At 36.1% G+C, this 20583-nt stretch overlaps 1 protein-coding gene across 3 annotated transcripts in view; it reads right to left on the reverse strand.

The window, feature by feature from the left end:
- NIPBL (NIPBL cohesin loading factor) overlaps window positions 1-20583 on the reverse strand; it is a 163722-nt gene that overhangs the window by 96752 nt on the left and 46387 nt on the right. Inside the window, exon 2 of one of the 3 annotated variants that reach the window (XM_080933722.1) lies at window positions 3376-3528. The exons of the other annotated variants lie outside the window; for them this stretch is intronic. The gene's annotated coding sequence lies outside the window, so the exon portion shown is untranslated. The remainder of the gene's footprint in view (window positions 1-3375; window positions 3529-20583) is intronic. 3 annotated transcript variants of the gene reach the window in all.

Genomic DNA, 20583 nt, shown 5'->3' on the forward strand with positions numbered 1-20583 from the left:
AACATCTTCAACAAAATTATAAAGGAAAACTTCCCTAACCTATAGAAAGAGATGCCTATAAACATACAAGAAGCCTACAGAACACCAGAGGGAATCAGAAAAGCAATTCATCCCATTATACAATAATTAAAACACCAAATGCATAAAGAAAGAATATTGAAAGTGGTTAAAAGGAAATAAGTCAAGTAACATATAAAGGCAGATCTATCAGAATTACAACAGACTTTTCAACAGAGACTCTAAAAGCCAGAAGATCTTGGCCAGATGTCATATAGACCACAAGAAAACAAAAGTGACAGCCCAGGCCACTATACCCCTAGTTACCATAGATGAAAAAACCAAGGTATTCCAAGACAAAATCAAATTTAAACAATATCTTTCCACTAATCTAGCCCTACAGAGGATATTAGGGGGAAAAAAGCCCAACACAAGGAGAGAAACTACATTAAGAAAAAGCAAGAAGTTAATCATTTCACAACAAACTCAAAAGAAGAGAAACACACAAACATAATTCCACTTCTAACAACAAAAGTAACAGGAAGCAACAATCATTGGTCCCTAATATCTCTCAACATCACTGGACTCAATTCCCCAAATAAAAAGACATAGGCTAACAAACTGGATATGTAAACATGACAATTTGCTGAATTCAGGAAACACACCTCAGAGATGAAGACTCTACCTCAAAGTAAAAGACTAGAAAAAAAAATTTCCAAGCAAACGGCCCCAAGAAACAAGCTGGAGTCGCTATTCAAGTATTCAAGAAAACCATCTTTCAACCAAAAGTTATAAAGAAAGATAGGAAAGGATACTACATATCAAAGGAAAAATCCATCAAGATGAACTCACAATTCTAAACATCTGTGATCAAAATGCAAGGGCATTCAAATCTGTAGAAGAAACATTACTAAAGCTCAAAGCACACATTGAACCTTACACAACAGTAGATTTCAACACCCCACTCTCACACTAATAGACAGATCATGGAAACAGAACCTATACAGAGACACAGTGAAAATAAAAGAAGTTATGAACCAAATGGATTTAACAGATATCTACAGAACATTTCACCCTAAAACAAAAGAATATAACTTCTTTCAGCACTTCATGGCACCTTCTTAAAAATTGACCAGATGATGGGACACAAAACAAACCTCAACAGATACAAGAACATTGAATTAATCCCATGCATTCTATAAGAATACCAAAGACTAAGGCTAGTTTTCAACAACAACAAAAACAACAGAAAGCCCATATACATATAGAAGCTGGACAACTATCTAACCAATGGAAACTTGGTTGGGAAAAAAATAAAGAAAGTAATTAAAGACTTTTTAGAATCCAATGAAAATGAGGCCATAATATATCCAAACTTATGGGACACAATGAAAATAGTGCTAAAAGGAAAACTCATAGACCTGACTGCCTCCATAAAGAAACCAAGAGAGAGCATACATTAGCAGCTTGACAGCACAGCTGAAAACTCTAAAACAGAAAGAAGCAAATACCCTCAAAATGAGTAATGGCAGAAAACAACCAAACTCATCTGAAATCAACCAAGTAGAGGAAAAAAAAAAAAAAAAAAAGAACTATACAAAGAATCAACAAAACCAGGAGCTGGTTCTTCTTTGAGTAAAATCAACAACATAGATAAACTCTTAGCCAGACTAATCAGAGGGTACAGATACAGTATAAAAATTAACAAAATCAGAAATGAAAAGTGAGACATAACAACAGAAACTGAAGAAATTCAAAAAAATAATAGTCCTACTCCAAGAAGATATATTCAACAAAACTGGAAAATCTAGATGAAATGGATGGTTTTCTAGACACACAGAGGGTACCAAAGTTAAATCATGATCAGAGGCACCATCTAACAGTTCCATAACCCCTAAAGAAACAGAGTAAGTCACCCTAAGTTTCCAAACCAAAAAAAAAAGCCCAGGGTCAGAGAGTTTTAGTGTAGAATTTTATCAGACCTTCAAAGAAGACCTAATACCAATACTCCTCAAACCATTCCACAAAATAGAAACAGAAGAAACACTACCCAATTCTTTCTATAAAGCCATAATACCTAAACTACAAAAAGACCCAATAAAGAAAAAGAACTTCAGACCAATTTACCTTAAGAATACTGATGTAAAAATACTCAATAAAATTTTTGCAAACTGAATCCAAGAACACATCAAAATAATCATCCACCTTGACCAAGTAGGCTTCATCCCAGAAATGTTCAATATATGGAAATCCATTAACGTAATCCACTATGTAAACAAACAGAAAGAAAGAAGAAAAAAAAACCCAGCTAAATGGATAGAAACTCAAAGCAATCACATTAAAATTCAGGAAGCCCACTCTCTCTCCCTACCAATATAATATGAGATGTTCTAGCCAGAGCAGTTAGACAACAAAAGGAGATTAAAGGGATACAAATTGGGAAGGAAAAAGACATGATATCACTATTTGCAGATGATATGATAGTATATATAAGCGATCCCAAAAATTCTACCAGAGAGCTCCTACAATTGATAAACAACTTCATCAAAGTGGCTGGATATAAAATTAACAAATCAGTATCCTTCCTCTACTCAAAGTATAAACGGGCCGAGAAAGAGATTAGAGAAACAACACCTTTCACAACAGTCACAAATAATATAAAATATCTTGGTGTGACTCTAACCAAACAAGAAAAAGATCTGTATAACAAGAACTTCAAGTCATTGAAGAAAGAAATCAAAGAAGACCTCAGAAGATGGAAAGATCCTCTAGCTTATGAATTGGCAGGATTAATATAATAAAAATGGCCATCTTACCAAAGGCAATCTACAGATTTAATGCAATCCCCATCAAAATTCCAACTGAATTCTTCATAGTTAGAAAAAGCAATTCTCAAATTCATTTGGAATAACAAAAACAAACAAAAAACAAAACAAAACAACAACAAAAACAGGTTAGCAAAAACTACACTCAACAATAAAAGAACATCTGGGGGAAGTACCATCCCTGACCTCAAGCTGCACTATACAGCAATAGTGATAAAAACTGCATGGTATTGGTACAGAAGACAGGCAGGTAACCCAAATATCTATGGTCACTTGATCTTTAACAAAGAAGCTTAGGATGTGTTATACGTGTTCTATTTATGGCTGAACATTTTACTACTTTATTTATAAGTAACCAGAAGCTGGAAAGAACCCAGATGTTCTTTAACATAGTAATGGATACAGAAAATGTGGTACATTTACGCAAGAGTATACTATTCAGCTATTAAAAACAATGACTTTATAAAATTTGCAGGCAAATAGATGGAACTTGAAAATATCATCCTGAGTGAGGTAACACAGACACAAAAGAACACACATGGTATGTACTCACTGATAAGGGAACATTAGCCCAAAAGCTCACAATGCCCATGATACAACCCACAGACCAGATGGAACTTAAGAGGAAGACCAGGGTGTGGATGCTTCGGTCCCGAACTCAGGGGAAAGCAGGATGATCACTGGAGGTTGAGGGAGGAAGCGGGACCTGGGAAGGACAGAAGAGGGAGAGGAAATAAGGAGGGTGGGGCAGTATCAGGTTCTGGAAGAGACAGGAGACATACAGAGAGAGGGTCAGGAAATCAAATAAAAGTATGCAGCAGTGGGGGATAAGGAACTGGGGTAGCTACTCGAGGGTTCCAGATGCCAGGGAAGGGAGTGGCTCCCAGGACCCAACAGAGATGATTTTAGCCAAAATGTGTAGAAAAGTAGATCCTGTGGAGACCACCTCCAGGAGATGGGCATGGTCCCTGGTCAAGGGATGGGGCCACCCACCCATCTCAAAGTTGTTAACCCAGAAATGTTACTGTCCAAAGGAAGAAGCAGAGACTGAAGGAAAGGCCACCAGGGGACTGACTGCCCCACCTGGGGAATCCATCCTGTCTGTAGACACCAAACCTGATACTGTGCTATTGCCAAGAGGCACTTGCTGACAGCAACTTCGTATGGTTGTTCCTTGGGAAGTTCAGCCAGCAAATAACCAGTGCAGATATGGATGCTCACAGCCTACCATCAGACTGAGCTCAGTGGACTGGAGGAGTGGAGGAGGACTGCAACCCCATAGGAAGAACAACATTGCCTGGCCAAACCACCAGTGTTCCCAGTGACTAAACTATCAACCAAGGAGCATACATGAAGTGATCCATGGCTCCAGATACATATGTAGCAGAGGATGACCTTGTCTGACATCAATAGGAGGTGATGCCCCAGTGTAGGGGGATACTGGAAGGGTGAATGAATTGGGCAGCACTCTCATAGAGACAAAGAGGAGGGAGGAGAGGGCGAATGTGGGATAGAGGGTTTGTGTGTGTGGGGGTAATGGAGAAGTGAGATATCATTTGAGATATAAACAAACGGAATGATTAATAAAATAGGAGAAAAAGTTAGATTTGGTATTAGTTCATACAAACCTAAACAAGTATTCCCTGAGTTGCACACGACATCTAGCACAACAAACATTTCTACACTATTTAGTCATTCATGATAAAGTATCCAATATCAATTTTGTGCCACAGGCACTATGCTAGGCAAACAAGAGGAACTGTATCACATGTTAAAGAATCCTAGATAGAATATAAAAAATGTATTTATAAACATGTTGACCAGAGAATATGGTCAGAAAGGAAAGCCTCCAAGAGTATATCATACAATGTTGATTCTCTCCTGCCCATATCCTTGATGTAAACAACTCACAATTTCTTTAGGGGTAACATAATAAAAAGGCAGAGTGTGAGAAAATGAAAACAAAAGACTCTGTGAGAAAGCTGCAGTGTTAGTATCCAATAACGGCATGCTTTTGAGCTTAAATAATCTAGATTAAAATGTCAATGTAACATTTAACTGGAGATTTCTAAAGTACAAGGCTGGTAATTAAGAAATTGGAAAAAGTTAGTGAGAATTATAGCTATGCTAGCTCAATGGTAGAGTTATTGACAATCAATCGCAGCACAACTAAGATACCTCACTCATTCACCCCCATAAGACTAAGGGTTCGTTCAGGAAGTAAATCTATGTACATAACACAGGATAAAAACACACAATGTTTCAAAAGCTGGAACTATGAATGTTTCAGCATTGACATGATGCTACAGGGAAAAAAGTCCATCCCTGCCATCATGTGACACTGACAAATTACAGCAGAGGCATCTGGGCTAGTAAGATAACTTTCTGAGTCTGTAGCAACCTGAGTTTGATCCTGTGTAAGGGTAGAAAAGCAGAAGTAACTCTAGAGAGCTTTCTCTGACCTCCACTCATGTGTATGGCATACACAGACACACAGACTAAATAGGTAAAGCACAGGCAGATAAAAAAATACTGCTTAAATTACCTTCAGGCTGTGTGCATATGGTATATGAAGCATAATAAGTTTTATGATCAGACTTAGGTTTTATCCTCAAAATACCTTACTGTGTAATATACAAACATTTCTAAATTAAAAACAAAGAAACACCACACACAAACATGGAAATCAACAACTTTCACACCAAGAATTTTGGATAAAGGCTACTAAAGCTGCAAAAGCAGAAACAAGAGGAAAGTAACACTGTAGCAAACAGGCAGAAAAAGGTCGAGGAGCGCAAGTGGAGGCAGGAGACGGAAGGGAGATTCCAGAACTAAGATGGAGCTGGAGGAGGAGGAGGATTTAGATCTAAGTGATCTTAATTGGCAATAGGTAGATATAAATATTTTTAATGGTTCCTATAGGTCTTTTTTATCTCATATAGAAGAGCAGTTTGTATCTTTGTCCATTTAGATGTAAGCTTATTGTGTAGAGTTTGTGGACTGAGAATTTAACGTATAAACCTGCTTGAAAAGCTATCGGGCTTTGGGATCATGTTTGTACAGGGCGGTGGAGTAAAGGAACACGCCAGGCCAGGACAGAAACAACATGGGCGGTGGAATGAACTGCACCTGAGTTCTTAGAGGCGGTCTGGAGTGCCAAGGGGTGTGGGGACCACGTGTGTGGGTGTGTGTGTGGTCGGCTCCACACTAGAGAGTCCGAGTGAGACCGCGGGGGATGGTTAAGCCATCGTTTTAATATTTGCCTACCTACCTGTGTGTTTTGAAGATCGGATCTCCTTATGTATATAGCCCAGGGTGGCCTTGAATTTAACAATTTCTGCTTCAGTCTACCTAGTGCTAAGATTACGGGCTTCTGGTACCACAATTGGCCCGAATTTAGGTATTTCTAAGCCAATTTTATATACTTGGGCATAAAAAATCGGCTATAAAGTAAGGATCTAAGAATACACTACACTACTACAGCCTAGCCAAAGAACAGAATACAAATGTCTGATGCTGTACTTCAAAATCTTCACTTCACTGATTATGTAAGAATATTTTGACTTTGATTCAAATTTCATGAGTATGGACTATTAAGCTAATTGATGTTTTTCTTCTTTGTTAATGCAAAAATTTTAGGTAGGTGTAGGAAAACTAGCATATTTTAGGGCTAGGGAGAAAGGGCTGAAAGGGTAAACTTCTCTTGCTTGTAAGCCTATCACTGGGTTAGGCATAAATGAGTAGACCCTGGAGGGAAGAGCCAGCTGGGGTAGCCAAGCAAAGTCTAAATGGCAAGCTCAAAGGTCACAAAAAGATCCTGCTTCAAAAAGTAGGGAGAAGTTTTGAAGAAGACTTATCCATATAAACCACTGCTCTTCAGAGACATCTTCATGGGCAGGACACACACAGGCACACATTTGCATGCTCATATTATTTATTTTAGTTAGTATTACATTTAATTTTATAAATGGCCTCAAACCCATTTGGAAAATATGTGGGATATAAATCTTCCAAAGCTACAGAGGTCAATAAATCTACATCACACTATTTCATTGTTTCACTTAAGTCAAACTCTCTTCAGGTTCTGCTTCCCTATCTACTACTCAAGAACTGATGTCTTTTCACATTTTACTCATCATGGATGAACAGATCTTTCTCAAATCCTACCTCAAAATCAAAGCTATCAACCAAACCTCCTGTGAAAATCTTTCTTTTAAACATTTCTACTTCTCTAAAATTCCAAATTACCACCATTAAGTAAAAAATGTATAAAACGGAACAACTATTTTGGGACATCTGGTTCACTTTTAGTAGCCCCCTGCAGCCACCACAGTACATAAGAAAGTTTGTATATACATGCCTAACTTAATGCATATAATGAAACCTACATGCACAACATAGAAGGACTACTAAGCAAATCAGGTTGGGATTTTCAGTTTTCCAAAAGCAGTTTATAAGATGACGTTGTGCTTACAAAACAAGCATTTGCCTTGATATTTGCTTGCTTGCTTATGATTTTTTTCTACCAATTATTTCATGTGAACTAGCGTTATAAATAGTTACAGCTGAATATAGTTAGAACCTAGTAGTTAGATAAAGTCTAACCATCGGAATATATATACATACAAATTGCATCAGGAAAAACTGGTCTTAAATCCCAGAATAACTTTAAAATTTATAGAGTGGAGTTTTGGGATGTAGCTCAGTTGGTAGAACGGTTGATGAGCATACATGAAGCACAGTCTCATCCCTAGCACCTCACAAATAGGGTGCAGTAAAGAGATGCTAGTAATCCAAACACTTGGGAGTACAGGCAGGAGAGCTGGGAGTTCAGGGAAGCCCTCTGCTACACAGGGTTACATGAGACCTTGTCTCAAAATAAGTAAGTAAATAAATAAATTAAATTTAAACGGAAGAAATGTCAAAGTGCTACTATGGTTTGGTTTGCTAGTCTATCTTCCTCCAACATAAAAATAATGCCTTTTTTTAATACTGCAAAAGAAATATTTGCTCTGCTTGCCCAAATTAAGACTAATGTAAAAGGTTGTTTCTTTTTCTTTCTTTTTCTTTTTCTTTTCTTTTTTTGTTTAAAGGGTTGTTTCTTAAACAGGGATGGTATTAGAGGTGCAAAATAAAACCACTGTTTTATTTCCTTCTAATTAAGATTTGGTTTTAAAAGTATAACAGCAAAGAGCTCTCAGGTTTGAAGCAAGACATGCTTGAACAATATGAAATTTAATTTGCAATCCAAGAACTCCACAAGAGGGCACACTTTCAACTGTTTTAAGTATGAAAGTAAGAAACTCAAGCTTAAGCTACTGTGAGGAAAGTTAGCCAATTTTTTCCAAACTGATGACTCAACATCATTAGAAAGCAAGAAATGATGAAGTATGTAATGTTTTGTTTAAGCACTCACAGTGAAGCCTTTTTTGATGCATGCATAATTAAGAAAAACCTGGATATACAGTAACTTCTAAATTACAAATAGTCATAGCCTTGTGGTAGCATGTAGCTGTCCTACTATTCCCCCTTCTCTCCTCTTCTTCCCTACTCCCCCCCCCCCCACCTCTCATATTTTGGAGACAGACCCTCAATATCTGGCTCAGGCTAACCTTTAACTCAAGGGAGCACTGTCTTGCCCACCTCTGACCACAAACCTTTACAAGAAACTGTGGCTACTTTGATTTTTGATGTTACTATGGCACAGATCTGTGCGCAATTCATTGATTAATATATCTCACTGTGATAACAAATGGGATGAGATTCTGATATTTTAGTAAATTTTAGTTAAAGATATAAGATCAAAGGCTGAAGAAATGGCTTAGCATTAAGAACATTAATTGTTCTTCCAAAAGATTCCCAGTATTCACATTGAAGCTTACAACCATCTGTAATTCCAGTTCCAAGGAACCCAATTCCCTCTTCTAGTTTCCAATGGGCACCAGCCAAATATAAGGTGCAGATATGCATGCAGGCAGAATACACATTTAAGATCATTAAAAAAATTACCCAGAAAAAAAAACCCACAAAACTTTGAGACTACAGACTATGCACAAAACCATTATATATTACATGCACATAACCTCTTTCTTCCTCCTCTAAAGATACCATTCAAACAATCCTTTCATAAAATTTTTCTTATTATTGATTCATTCTAATCAGCAAGACATACCAATCTGGTGTTAAATGTTCCTTATTCCCAATGAAACAAAATGAAAACCCTGATCCTCTAATTACTACTTACTAGTTCTATTTGTTTTCACAAACTTCTTCAACTGTCTATCCTCATTTCAACTTTTCTTGAACATTTATATATTCACCCACATAACTTCTCCAAATGCCTCCCAAGAGAAAGTCATCAAAATGACATTGTTAATTCAATGAAAAAGCAAGCCTCAGGTCTTCATAATTTCTCTCAACAGTCAACATAACTGACCACTCTCTTCTCTGAATAATTCTTCCCTTATCTCCCAAAACAACAGTACAGATACAGACTTCCTCTGCTCCTCTTTGCTTTCCTTCCCACTTTGCTCCTTTATATCTACCTGCTCTTCTTTATTTCCCTAGAGATCTCCTTCAGGCTGCAGTTTAAAAAACAAACAAAAATCAGCATTTCTATGCTGATAACTCCGGTTAGTACTTAGAACTTTGATTTCTGAACACTTCAACTGCCTAACCAAATATTTCTTGTGTGTGTGTGTGTGTGTGTGTGTAAGTGTAAATCTAGAATAGAGGCTAGATACAGACTTTGAGAAGTTTGCATACAACTTTTCAAATATAAATATTTGTAGATATTTCTCTTGCGGTTTTTGTTCGGTTTTTCATTTTCTCAATATTAGTCTTTGTTGAACTGAATATTAATTTGATGAAGTCTTCCTTATCAATTTATTGTTTTGTAAGTAGTACTTTTGGTGTTAAAAACTTTCTATTTAAAATGAATTCATAATAAATTTTTCACTTTACTTGTAGTCTTACATAACGAAGTATAAGATTAATTTCAGTTTAGGATATGGACAGCTAGGTGTTATTACATCAATACTTGATAAAAAAAAAAAAACAGCCATCTTTTTAGACTGATCAGTTTTTGTCATGTTGTAACTCCTCAGTTTTCAAATGTCAAGTGTGTCATACTTCTTGACTTCTTTAAATAACACATCATCTTGATTACTATCATTCTAGTGAACTTTGAAATTAGGAACTGTTAGATAATATTGGTTGCTCTTTTCTTTTAAAAAAAAAAAGCAGTCTGGTTCTAGGGTTTTTCTATATTATCCAAAAATAGAGGTTTTATAGATTATAATCTCCATATAGATTATAATCATTTACTAAAATCTACAAATAAATTATAATCATTGACAATTTCTAAAGTTTACTGACATACTGATAAATTGCACACCTACTAATAAGAATGCAAATGACATGTTTATAACACTGACTCATGATCTATAATGTGCATGTATCTCTTGACTAATCTCCATTTTTCTTTAATTGCCTTTACCCATGCTTTCTGTACTAAAGTTTAAAATCATTGTTTTTGTTTGTCTGCTTGTGTTTTGCAGTAGTGATTCATGCACTATGGCCTCGGCACTTAGAAGAGTGGCAAGGATAATGTGGGCTACACACTGAGGCCCTGTTTCAGAAGACAAACAAGATCCTCAGGATGTCTGAACAAATACAAGTGCTTGTGGGGCAAACCTGATGACTTGAGTGTGTATGCATGTATTATTTAACTGTTCTTGGGTTGTTAGTAATTTCCTTAGTCCACAATATATGATAGAGGATTAATTTTTTACTGGTGAAATGATCAAGAAAACAAGCCTTGTCACATCAACAGAGGATTTTTGTTGTGCAAAAAATCTCAACAAAAATTAGAAGTATAGAAAAGAGGGATGCAAAAAGCAATTTTCACATTAGTTTTAAAACATTTCTTTTATGGTGTTTTTGAAATAGAATCTCCTGTCTTTCCTGCCTGAGCCTCCCCAGTATGGGAACTATAGGTGCTTACCACCTAGCTTTCACATTGCATTTTAACACCATTAGCTATTACACAGAAACAGAAAAACGAACTGAATAAAGCACCTTCCATTTAAACTGTAATATTAAATTATCTGGACTCAATGCAGCAATTTAACTTCTCTTTACCACTACCAGATTATATTAAGTATACTTAATTCTGAACAATTAACTTACAAGTTTCCTTCTTTTTGTTAATTTCCTGAGTGTGAAACTTTAGCACCTATAGGGAAAATGAAGGCCCACAGGTTAAAAGAATAAAGAAAGAGAGAAAGAAGGAAAGAAAGAAAGAAAGAAAGAAAGAAAGAAGTTAAATGTCTATCTTTGACTGACACAAAAATCAACTATACATAATCAAAGACTTCTGAGTGAAAGCTGAAACACTGAGACTGCTAGAAGACATTGGAAGCCTGAAAACTGTACTTGGAAGAAGTAAGCAAGTGTCCATGGAAGAGAAGGATTTACTATAGAAACTACAGCCTATGATCAACAAACAGGACCTCATGAGTAAAGAGCTTCTGTGCAGCAAAGGAAAGAATCAGGTGGAGGAAGCTGCAGAGTGGAAGAGAATTTTGCCAGCGATGCATCTGATTAAGGATTAATATTCAGAACCATAAAGTACTCAGAGAAGAACCAAGAAAATAAGTAAGCAGCATTCAGGAGGCAGAGGAATCTTTTTGAGTTTCTAAACAGCTAGAACTACATAATGAGACCCTGTGTCACCAAACCAAACAAAACCAACAAAACAAATAAAAAACAAAACAAGAACAGCAACAAAATTAAAAAGTGGGCTGTGTGTGTGTGTGTGTGTGTGTGTGTGTGTGTGTGTGTGAGAGAGAGAGAGAGAGAGAGAGAGAGAGAGAGAGAGAGTTCTTGAAAGAGAAATAGCTATAAAATACCTTTAAAAGTGCTGAATATTCTCAGCTATTAGGGAAATACAATTTAAAACTACTTTGAGATTTGATCTTATCCTATTCAGAATGGTTAAGATCAAGAAAACAGCTGGAAACAAATGCTGGCAAGGATGTGAGGAAAGAGGACCAATTATTCAGTTGGTAAGATTGAAATTGGTGCAGAATTCCTGAGAAACCCCCAAAAGCTAAAATCAGATCTATCATATGCCTCAGCTGTACCACTCCTCAGCAGATCTTGACATTCTACTCCACAGATAGTTCAGCCATATTCCTTCCCTCCGCTTCTCCCTCCCTCCTTCCCTCCCTCCCTCCCTCCCTCCCTCCCTCCTCCAAGACAGTTTCCATTATGTAGTCAAGTCCCTATGTGAACCAGGTTGGTCTTAAGATCAGAGATCATGTGGCTCTGCTTCCTGAGTGCTGAGATTAAAGAAGTGTGCCACCCCACCTAGCTCAATTTTCTTTCTTATTTGTAGAGACTCTAGCTCTGAATTCACAGACATGAGTACACAACCCAATAACCTGAGACATAAGGAGAAAAGGACAACAGTGGGCTAACAAAGACACAGATGCGATGACAGAGAGATGGAAAAAACTGGGGCAGGGGACGGGGTGGGGGGTGGGTGGCAACACAGAAAGAAGATAAAAACATAACACCAAGGATGGTTGAAAAAAGCCACAGGGAATCATATTCTTATGTTTAGTTAAAATCAGACACACACATATGAATGTATAAATATATAATGTATGTATGATATATACATATAATATAGTAATATATAAATACATATGATATATACTACATACATGCGTATTTTTAAAATATTTTGAGATTATAATATAGTTACATTTCCTACTTCTCTTTCTATCTCCAAACCATCCTATATATCTCCTTATTGCTCTCTTTCAAATTTATGGCCTCATTCTTTGTTTTACACATGCACTTGGGGTGGGCAGACAGACAGACAGAAAAAAGACAGAAATGTGTATGTACCTAAATGCATCCTGGTCAGTCTATATAATTTTAGTTGTAGTACTGTTTCAGGGTTGACTATTTAACATTGGATAACCAATTGCTGTGCTCTTCCATGGGAAAGACTATTTCTCCCCACTAAGCATTTTTTGTTGCCGTTAGTTTTTTGTCTTGGTTTGAGGACTTCTACACTTCCTTCCTTCCAGATTAGAATGTTCTATTGGTCATCACATGTAGGCAGCCATACAGAATATATGGATATAGATTCTGACATTACTAAGAGACAAAATCTTCCAACAAAAATTTGTTTCTACAGCTCTTACAATCTTTCCAGCTCTTCTTCCAAAATGATCTGTGAACAGTAGATGCAGGAGTTGTGTTACAACTGGGTTCCACAACTTGGCATTTTGACTAGTTGTGGTTTCCTATAATGATCTCTGTTGCAAAGAGAAGTTTCCTTAATGCGGGATGAGAACTACATTCATCCAGCTAGTTCCTGGAGAAGGATATGATAAAAGTATGATGTCTCTGTCTCTGTCTCTGTCTCTGTCTCTGTCTCTCTCTCTCTCTCTCTCTCTCTCTCTCTCTCTCTCTGTGTATGTGTGTGTGTGTGTGTGTGTGATGAAGTTATATCACGTGGGTGACAATACTCCTTAAAATCCAGGGCCATGCATAGTCAGGAGTCCAAAGACTCTTCAGTAGGTTACTACCAAAGCCTTGATCGCCTTCCATAAACTGAAGGTTGGGCTCTATTCTTGAAGGCATCACACATTTTGGACACAACAAAGCTTTTACCTTGTAAAAACTAGTGGTCTAAAAAATATTCTGTTCCGAAAAGGCAATGAAGGAAAGCTGCTGCATATGTGATTCGGATTGGAGGCCAGGCTCCAATCTGAGGCAGGCAGTCAAACCTGGCAGTGCTGTCCATGTGGTCTGGCCATGAAGTCATGAAGGATAAAAGAGTAAAAGGGTTGTGAAATCTTTTATAGTTATGGAAAGCCACTGAAGCGTTTGTATGCAACTATGAAATTGATGCTCTGATTGTGTTGGAGACCCCCCAAGACATTAAGGGTGCCAGAGCTCTAGGATCTCTCTTCCTTAAGGAGAGCTGCACACAAAAAATGGAAACAGCCTAAGAAAGAGAAATGTAATACAGGCAGTACAGCTGGAAATGTGAAGCCATCTGCATCCTTTGATTTCAGACATGAAGCTACAGGAACTGAAGTTTGCCCTGTTGGATTTCAGAGTTGCTTTGGTCCAGTATTTCCTCACTATGCTTCTACTCCTTTTTAGAATGGTGAAATATATTCTGTGGCACTGTGTGCTTTAAGTATGTAAATACTGATTATAGGGTGTTACAGTTACTAGATTACCTTGAGTCTCAGAAGCTACTTGGACTTTTAATTTAAAACCAGGTAGGTGACACATGATTATAATCCTAGCACTCAGAAAACTGATGCAGGAAAAGTTCAAGGTTAGCCTGCACTACATAATGAAACTTTGTCTTAAGAAATAAGTTAATTTGAATTACAATGTATCTATTGAACTGGAAAGAGCTTTAAGCCCTTGAAAGTAAATCAACTGTTTTCAAAATAAGTGTTAAGTATATACCTTTGGATATTTATGAAATGAAATCTGGACATAAACATTAGCTGTGGTATCTTGAAGCTAGAATCATTAAATATCATTCAATGCAGTTAAACTGTGGTGGAACTATAACAGAGAATGAATAATGTTACTCAAAAACAAAAGCAACAAATTTTAGGTATACATAGTACCTTAGAAATCTCAAGAGGATCACTACAGAAGAACATAAATGAATAGTTCGTACAGTTACTGAATAATTCTGTATCAAGTGTCATAGTGTACAGATATATACATAGGCAAACATGCGTATATACATATATGTATACACACGTGTGTATATGCATATACATCACACACACACACACACACACACACACACACACACACACACACACACACACTACCCTGACAGTGCATATATATCTGGCTAAATCTAAGCAAGAACTGAAACTGAAATCATCACAGTTTCAAAATGCATTAATATAACACCTACTCTATTGAATCTGGTAGCTTGGCAACAAAGTACATTACAGTGTCTGTTGTTAAACCTCAGGATGTCTTTGCTGACTGAGACCTAAGGCTCACTGCTGCCTGCCTTAGCATAGAGTATCACAGTATCTACCTATCATTAGTTTGGTAAGAGGTCAAAATTCAGAAATCAAATATGGTTCCTGTTGAAAGTATATTGCTTTTGCACCACCATAAGATCAAAAGCCCTTAAATTGCATTATAAAAAACTGTAGACTCATTCTACTAGCTTTTTATACTGAGCAAAATCAAAAGTTTAAGCTATACTTAACAGGTAAAACATTTCTAGTTTAAAAAGTGTTTTAACATATTTCAGGTTGAAGAGATAATTTTGATATGAATTTAAACATGTGAGACACTACCACAATCTTTATTAAGAATTACCAATTGTTTACCTTTTGCCTCATCTAATACTCACAATCTCTTTTTCTGTGTCCAGAAGCATACTCGTGTTTATGTATCTACTGAGCAATTTGAAAGTGAACTGGAGACAGGAATCTCCACTTCTCTAAATATTTTGTATGTGCCAGCTTAGAACAACAATCTCCAATCTGGAGCTATGGGCAGGTTAGACATGTTGGTCCCCTAGAAATAGCATAGAACAAATGAACATGCCCAATCCTGCAAATGTTTTTCAAGCTTTCAGTCATGCCATACCCACTCACTTCAGTAGTAAAAGACCTGTGACCAAACGGAAAGTCGAGGAGAAGGAAAACAGTTCCTGCTTTTGTGGAGGTAGGAGAAATACACCTAGAGGGTAACAAGCCAAGACCTGGTTACTGGTAGGAGCAGAGAACTGGAACTATTCATGCAATTTATTGTATCTGGATGCGAGTGCCCAAAGCTTTCTGGAATGAGAAGCAGTATCTGAAGTACTTTACATTAGTCTTCATGTGATTTTGATACATGCTAAAATCTGAAAGTCACTAGGTTCCATAGGTTGCTGGACCTTAGCACTTAAGTTTCTTACTCAGAAAGTCTCAAGTAACATCCCAAAACATATTTCTAAAAATGTCCTCAAATGATACCAATGCAGTTGATGCATGACAAAAAAATTCTGGTGAAATGTCATCTGTAACAGTATTTTAAAGTTTGATAGAAAAGCAAGAAAAACAAGTGGATAGGCAAACTGATGCAAAACTGCTTAACAGACTTAAGACACAGTTGGGCAGAACCGCACATGGGTTAAAATAAAAACAGGCAGAAAAAATTGCAGAAAAGTCTATGTGTTATATTAATGTAGTTCAATTGTGAGTGCAAGCCACAGGAAGCCACAAAGAATTTTATAATTAAAATTTAAAAAAAATGAACAGACCTAGAGTTAGAACCTACTCTATGGCATATTATGGAAGACGTGGAAAGCAACAAGTTGTAGGCAGGAAGAGTATAAAGGAAACATATTGAAGCAATGAGACCTGTAAAGACAGCCAGGATGGTACCAAGAAAGAACTGGACGTATAAAGACCAAACTTGATGACAACTTGGATATGAAAAATGAGCATCTCAGAGAACTTTAAAGAGCTGGCTTGGGCAACTGAAGCCATAACACATACAAACATAGTCTCATACACTATAACCACAATATCTTACTTCATTCTAGAATATATATGATAAAAAAATTCAGGGCAAAAGATACACGTGAATAAAAAAATGGTACACAAAGAAGCACATTATATTCTCCTACAAAAATTCAAATATTAATACTCAAGTGAAAATTAATTCTTGTACTTAGCAAGACAAAGAAAAAAATATTCTCTTTGTTAAATTACTCTGAGAGGTATTTCTCCATTAAGTCTTCATAAAAATCTGGGACTTGGGTCTAGAGAAACAGCTTAGTGGTTAGAAGCACCAGATGATCTCAAAGTATGGGGTACATTTCTCAGTACCTACATGATGACTCACAACCAGTTCCAGAGGATCTGGACAACCTCTTATGGCCTCTATGGGTACTACACGCAAGAAATACAAAGAATACAAAGACATACATTTAGGCAAAACACCAATACACATAAAAACAAAACTAACCCATCAGTTAATTAATTAAGTTTATTGTATAAAAAATAAAATCATTGGGACTACATAAATGATACCATGGGAAAGTCCTTGATAGCATCCTCAAACTTCCCAAAGACCTGTTTTGGATGAGTTGTTTTGTTTTTTTTCTCTTAAAAGACAGAAAAAGGGGTTGGGGCGACTGGAGAGATGACTCCGCAGTTAAAAACACCAGCTATTCTTCCAAAGGTCCTGGGTTAAAGTCTCAGAAATCACATAGTGGTTCACAACCATCTATAATGAATTCTGATGTTCTTTCCTGGCATGCAGGTGTACATGCAGATAAAGCAGTCATTTACATTAAATTAATAATTCCTAAAAACAACAACAAAAATTCATATCCTAAAAATATATATAAAGTTATAAGGAGCCCAAATAATATAATATACATATATAATACATCAAATGACATGATTTATCTAAGATTAAAGTATAAAGAATTCAGAGGAATGAACAGAGTGCCATATAAGCAGTACTCTAGCCACACATTTTCTTAAAATGAGCTTTTGAAAAATTAAGATAGCTAACATTTGAAAACATTTGGTACTGTTCGAAAGAAGTATATATAGTTAATCATATTAAAATGGCATTAATTTATTTTTATGTGCATGTATGTGTACTTGGGTGAGCTTATGTGTATCGTGTGTGCAGGAACCTGCCAAGGCCAGAAGCAGTATCAAATCCCCTAGAACTATAGTTACAAAGGTTACATCGTGTGGGTGCTGAGAACTGAACCTGGTTCCTCAGCCAGGGCTGAACTTTCTTTCCATTCTTTGATATCGTAATTTTAAGAGCTTTATTCAGACCAGCTTCGGTAGCACAAACTTGTAAGCCTAGCTGCTGGGTACTTGGGAGGTAGAGGCAGGATGATCTAGAGTTCAAGATCATCCTTGGCTGTGCATGAGTTAAGTCAGCCTCATCTACATGAAGTCATAGTAAAACAAAAAAGAAAAACAGAAAAAAAAAAAAAAAAAAAAAAGCTAACCACCTAATTAACCATTCCATTCCTATATGGATGCCTTGGGCAGAATAAGACAGATATTGCAGGATGATAATGAATGAGTGGACTGTGATTCCTATTTATAAAACCAGTACTACTAACTATGGATAAATGGTGTGTGTAACCTATACAATTTTGAAGATCTGAAAACAAAAAGCTGATGAAACAGCTTATATTAGGCAATATTACATAATGTCCCTATTGTTCAATATCCTGCAAATTGACCTCTGCAGAAAGAAATATTACAGATGAACAAATTTACCACACTTCTTAGCTAAAGGCAACCTGTACAGAGGCAATGTTCTGAGGTCTGCATGCGGAGAAAGAATCTTATCTACTGGGGACCATGTACCTTGTTCGTTACTTACTTTCATTTACTGTTTACAATAGCAACAAGTAAGTTTCATCCTCATTTTAAATGTGTACAACAAATAAATTTAAACTACCCAAATATAAAACTATCAAGACCTAGAACTCAACAGTAAAATCAGTTTATCGCTCAGATTAAAAGAAAAAGCAACAGTTTTTACAATAAAAAAGACAACCTCACGTTTAGTATCAGGCATACAATCTAAAACTACAGAGACAACAGGCTTTAAATCTTGCCTACCACATTACTGACAAACAGCTCTTGTTGAAGACTGTGGCAAAACAGGTACTGTGACTTTTGGTTAGAAAGCAAAATGGAACTGAATGTAGCAATATATAATAAGATTATATATGTTCAAGCGAGGCATAGTAGATCATGCCTGTAATCATGTTACAGGAGGACTAGACAAAGGACTGTGCATCCAAACACAATCGGGGCAGCATATCCTCATTCTTCCTTTCCTTCTCTTTGAGATAGTCTTATGTAGCCGAGGCTGGCATGAACCTGTGATCCTCACACCCAGTTTCTAGAATGTTAAGATTACAGGTGTGTGGTAGTACTACATACAAATTGCCTAATGTGTAAGAATCTAAAATATGCACTATGAAATATTATAAAACGGTTAAACACACACACTCTGTCTTACATACACGCACACACACACACACCTCTAAAAAGAAGTCTACCAATACTGAATAATTTCTAGGATATAAGTTTAAAAAAAAGCATCATATTAAAAAGTATATACAGCATGTCACTTTTTCTCTAATGAAGGAGAATTAAGAATATAGATAGGCAACTGCTTGATTAAAAAAGAACCCTTGAAACTAGTAAGATAGATACTCATAATTAAGGTAGGAAAAAGAGGTCAATGAGACTCAAGAGTGTAGCTTCTTAGTATAACTTTGGCTTTTTGAACTATATATCCTAGATATACTCAAAAGGTAACATTAGTAGAGAAGTAAATCCTACAACCGAACACAAATGCCAACAAATGAACTTAACTATATTATTATTTCTACACAAAGAAAAAAATTACTCCTAGAAACTTTGAAAACAGTACTCTAATTGTAAATTTTCTAGGTTCACTAAGATGAAATATATAGACTTTTTTTCCTTCCAAAAAAGCCTCTACTGGGTATACATACATACATACATATATATATATATATATGAATTTATTATAAGGAAAGATATGTATCCAGATGAGATAGAGTCTTTGCCTAATGGAAGACATTCAGCTACAATATATTTTAAGGACAAATAAGTGAAAAGAAAAATACCTAGAAAAGAAAGAAAGCTTACCTAGACAGCTTTGTAGTGGCAGTGTTGCTGATATAGTAATTCTAGCGCAACGCTGTTTCTTAGCAGCCAGGAAAAGAGTCAAAACTGAGACCTGACGGCTAGAATTGACAAGATGGAACATGGTCTAGAGGGCTATGAAAAGACCCATTTTAAAAGGACAGGCTATAAAAACAAGAATGGTTATTAGTATGTGAATGAGAATAGAGATGAAATCCAGACAACTGTAATAACAGCAGTAAGAAGTAGGGTCAAGACAAAAGTTTTTTGTTGTTGTTTTAAAGAAAACCAAGGTACTCAAGTGTGTTAGGCAAGTGCTCTAGCATTCTCTCTAGCCTAGGGCCAAATTTTTATCTCAAAATCAAAGACCCAAAAAAGAACAAAATAAAAAAAATAAAGCCAAATTACTCTATTACTGTATTATCTAAGTCAGCAGACAATGTGTAAATAAGTTTTAAAAACTACTTTCACACATAATAAATTAAATATTACAATAATACAGACACATAAGACCAAACTATAGTGTTTTACTAGTCCAACTTGCTTTATTTTGCATTAGAAATAAAAATTGTATATATTTGATTGTGGCTGTAAACATCCTAACCCTACCATGTGGGGGCTAAGGTAGGAAGATGATGAATGAGGTCAGGCCCAACCTGGCTTATATATGACAATAAAAAAATAAATAAAAATAAGAACAATACATTTATGAACTACTTAGGAAATATATCCATTATTACTTCTGGTATCATGGGCTAACTGAGAATTTATAAGTAACAGAAGTTAGTAAAGGTTGGGCAGATGTAAACTTTACTAAATACCAACATGGATAGCTAACTACAAAGGCAAAACCCTAGAACTAACAACACCATAAATTCAATGATGCAAAATAGTCACAATTACTAAAGCATAAATAAAATCTGTGACTATTTAGAAAAAAAAATCTTTAAAAACTTAGCTCTCATTTGAGATGAATATATTTGAACTTTCAAAGGAATAATTTCCCCCCAATGCTATAAAATAAT

The sequence above is a fragment of the Micromys minutus genome (assembly GCF_963924665.1).
Source record: "Micromys minutus genome assembly, chromosome: 20".
Taxonomy (NCBI): Eukaryota; Metazoa; Chordata; class Mammalia; order Rodentia; family Muridae; genus Micromys; species Micromys minutus.